We start from the raw sequence: 4,890 nt of genomic DNA, 5'->3' as shown, positions 1-4,890 counted from the left end.
AATGCAACCAAATTTTGCGCAAAAACAAAGGGCTATCTCCCTTTTTCAATGAGTTTCAATGCTTTCTTTGTATCTCGTCTATTTAACCGTTGCAGGTAATCAGAAGCCAAATTTCAACTTTGAGAAAGGATGCATTTATGATATGAAATGGAAAAGTATATTTTAGTTATTGGGTGGGGGTGCTTGGAGGTTTTCTCAGCCCACGTACTGTGGGACTGAAGTTCCGTCACTAAAATAGGAGTGCAATGCTTTATTCATGAAATATCTGTTTTAATGGAAGTATTTCTCTTTTTTCTATTCTCATTAAATGGATGGTTTGATTTTTAAATATATTATTGTATTTGTGTTTTATTCCTTAACAATATCATGTTAAAAGGTTGCCCCTCGGGTGTGATAAGAAAATTACTCCATCAGAATTTATAACGACCCCAGGAAATGAGCAACATTGCGTGATTATCAAAATTCAGAAGAATTTCCAATTTCGCTCTTCTTGTGTTTCCTATGTTCAGAGGTTTTTAACGTTACACAATGAAAACTGATTAATACAAGTGCAATTGAAAATATTGTGATTAGGTTAGTCACGCGAATTCAAGTTTTCATTATCTCGGCGCTATACACAACAAGTTTTTTTTACGATTGCAAAAGTTTCTGATAGTAAAACGCAGAGATGATTGTACGAAATTTTCCTAAAATAAAAATAAATAAATAGATAAAAAAAAAAAAATTAAAAAAATAAAACAATATAAAAAATGGAAAAATATCGGATCTGTCGTTTCAACTTTTACCGGATTTTGTATTATTTTTTTGTACCGTTTTAGTACTTTAGAATCATCACACTGCTTAGAATAATTGGTTTTACAGTGAAACCTACCCATACCGAACCATCTTTAGAGTGGTTTTACCAGATGTTCGCTTTACCCAGAACCACAATATTACACTTTACCTAATAAAAAATGATTTCAAAATAGGTTTGGACCTTTATACTCAAACCATTGTTCTTTACAGACTGAACATGCAGAAGTAAAAGTAACAATAATAGGGGTAAAAACATAATGAATTAAAAAAAAACATACTGACATACTAAAAACAAAACTACTCGTGCAAAAGATTGTTCGTTTTGTTTGTTTTTCTTAGGAACAGATGACCCATTGTTTAAACTATGTATTTAGTACACCAATAATTGGAAATCTCCTTTTCGTTGCGAATGAAATTTCATGGTTTGGTTTACCCACGAAAACCATGAAAATTGGTACCCCACGAACAATAGTAAAGTCATTTGTACTTCACAGTACCTCCGAATAAAGGCTATTTGAACTAACCTTTAAGGAAAACGTATTATGTTCATTTTTACAATCCATCGAATTTGCCTGAATACAATAATGACCATTGCTGTTTTCTCCAAATTTCCTGTTACCTAGCATTGTTACACGGACTTTTTCATGTTTGACCATTCTATTTGGCTTTTGTCTTGAATTTTTGCCTATTAGTTCTGTTATTTATTCTTTGCCTTTATGCCTCATCGAGTTGTTTACACTGTATATCACGTCTATTGCTGTTCGACAGATGCAATAATGGCATGAAAGTAATATCTATTGTTTAGCTCATGAATGAAAATATAAAACTTTGTTACGTTTACCTATTGGAAAAATGCACTCAAAAATACCTGTACCCAGTCGGGACTACGACGGATTTTTTTTTTCGAGTTCCCGTTCCCTGCCTTGATATGGTAATTTGTTACATGTATATGGACGGAAATTTCCATCGTCGTTTGACACTTGCCCAGAGATTTCCCTATCAGTCAGGTGAATTCATTACAGTAAAACTCATCCAAACACAACCCTGGAAAATACAAAAAAAAAAGATATGCCAAAACAAGACAGTTTTTAAGTGTCAGTCTCTGTAAGAATCAGGCAGTCGGTGAAACATGCTATGAAAAAAAAACATCATTTTGATAGTGTAATTTGACTATATGCACAAACAGAATCAAGGAAAACAGAAGATTTTCCATATCATGCTTGGCCGTTGAGTTTCAATTCCGTTTCGAACATTTCAATGGTAGATAACTCTGTCAGAAACCTATTTTTTCTAAGATTCTTATAAAAAATTTCTGGGCAAAGCCAATGATGCAGAGATTAGATAGTGGTCTTTTCAAATAGAGTGGTATTACATTGTCAGACCGGCATGCATGTTTCTGATTTTTCCTATTTTGACTGATTCTTAAAAATACTTACATTTAATATCAGTTTAAAGGTATTTTGAAGACTTGTAAACCGAACTCCAGTCTTATCCGAATAAACTTCAAAAGACCCCAAAAGGAATTCAATTAAGGCAGGTTTCACGGTCCTAAGGAAGCATTGGTGACTGGTGTGTTATCTTATCTGTCTAGTTAAACGTTATAACTGTAATCGCATTTTGTTCTTTCATATTTTTTTTATACTCAAACGGTCTTTCGAGTTAAGATGGGTTGTCTTACACACCTCACGTTGACAGGTATACTAATTGCCCAGTTATATAAGAAACTAACACATCATATGAAACTAACATAGGAAGAAGAGTCAATATAAGAAAGCATATGTCCAATTTGACGCCATGAACATAGAGAAAAAAATGACTTTTTGTTAATAGTGTTGATTGTTCGTCAAGATTCAAACAATAGGATACCACGTGATGACATCTAAACCGATGATATACTATACACAGAAACATACTGAGCATTCGTTATGGATATGATTTATTTTTTATTCTGATACAAATTTTGTGGAAGGATTTTTGCCAAAGGCGACACAGTAATAACTTCACAAATCCGTCGTCTGTAGATTATTAATATCAGTATTACTTTAGAGCATTTCACTTCGGGAATATTGTCCTGTGTAGATGTTTTTAATAGTGCACGAGGTTACGAGATCGTTATTGATAATCGTAGCCATTTAATCATAAAGTAATGGATATACATGCGTGTATGTTGTGTGTTGATACAACGGATTCTTAACCATTTAAACGAATATTAATCCGAGAACCTGTCAAAACCAGTCAATTTTGAAAATCATTCATATCAGTTTAAATGTATTTTGAACCTTGGTTTGTAAATCGGACATACGTCTAAACCAAACCAATTTTAAGTACAGAAGGAGTTTAAGGTAGGAGATACGTAAATATCGCGTTCTAGAATTTTTCTGAAATTTTGTATGTGGAAAGATCGACTCGAATGCAATTATATGACAGGAAATAATGACACCGTATCGGATTTCGTTTTCTAAGTACATAGATTTGAAATATACTAGTACAATGATGAAAATACATAGATTTTAGCGACGTCACATATCTTTACGTGTTATACGGTTGTAATTGAAACGCTAGGCTTGCTACGACACTTGTTTCATGTATAGTACTTGTAGCAAATTAGTGAACGGAAGGCCCTGGACACAGTTTCTTCTTCAGTTTCAAATGAATTCAAAGATGTTGGAAAAGGGAATTAAAATACCGAAAAGGCAAACAAACAAAGTTTCTCAAGAAGACGGTAATTTACAAATACGTGTAGCATTGTTTAACCATTTTATTTCAGATTGCTGTATTTTACGAATGGATTTTCTGTATATTCATTTATTTTATAACACAATTTGTATCGAAAAAAAAAACATGTCTTCAAAATTAAAAAAAAATGGATACATGATCGCTGCATTATTGTATGGCCTAAATGATAAAAAAAGCTCAATGAATATATGTGATATTTGGCAGGCATGACATTTAATGAAGTCATTGTATTCTTACAGAAGGAAACATCAGCTGAGAGTGATAGGAAAGCTGGGAAATCTTCTGAAGTATTACGCAATAGGTGCCTTAGAATTGAGATACTAATTTTATTGATTATATGACAGTGAATTTATTCCCGTCATGAGGGGAAATGGGACATAGAAATACCGGTGAATTACGAATTACGTAAAATTCTGTCCTAATCCAATCAGTTTATTGTACCACATACCAATTCTAATTATGTTCTACCTTCCACTATACGTATAGCTACATGTACTCATAACAATCTTGTTGGAAATACATCATAACAGCTTTTCATGGCATTTTGCACGATTGGTATCGTGTTTGTTTGTTTGTTTGTTTTTGACACGGGGCTTATAAAAATGAAAAAAAAAAATGCATTCTACTTGTGTAATGTGCACCTGTCAAACTACTGTAACCCCGTCCACTTCCCCTCTTTTTTTGCAAACCCTTTTCAAAGGCAACTGATATTTCATGGGGTATAGTAATTTTGATCATGCAGTTTTCTAAGGTATGGTGTTATTTGTAGCACTTAAGTTATAGCTTATCAACTGATAACAAACTGTATTATGTACATGTACATGTAAGAAAGGGCATCTGGAGTTCGCTAAATTGGGTTTTGTGTTCATTCATCTAGGTGTTCCACGTAAACTGACAACGAACTTGAATATCACACAAACTGGCGCACTGCTACGGTGCCAATTGAATTTTATTGTGCTACTTTAAAGACAAATTGATCGTCATTTGTAATCAGAATGGTGATTTTAAATAAATGTGTTTAATTTTGACAATTTACATGTACAACATCAAGCTTGTGTTTAGATGCGTTTGAAAACGAGCCCGATTCTTTCCTTCTATCTTAACCCTATTTTTGCAATTTGACGATTAATTCAAACAATCGATGTAAATTGATTCAGTACAAGAGTGCTTTGATTTATTTGATAGTTTGTTGTAGGGATACCAATTTGATATCTTGTGCTTTTTCCCTCGACCACCCTCCACTTTTTCCGATTTCCACATTATTTTTGTTTGATTTCTTTTAGCAGTGGTGGACCAAAAGTAGGATAAAAAATTTCACGCAGTATTTTGTCAAGAGTGACCAGCAAATATTATCATGTA

The sequence above is a fragment of the Perna viridis genome, chromosome 8 (genome assembly GCF_037379345.1).
Source record: "Perna viridis isolate PV_CMFRI_1.1 ecotype Kerala chromosome 8, ASM3737934v1, whole genome shotgun sequence".
Taxonomy (NCBI): Eukaryota; Metazoa; Mollusca; class Bivalvia; order Mytilida; family Mytilidae; genus Perna; species Perna viridis.
Note: the sequence above shows the minus strand (reverse complement) of the source record.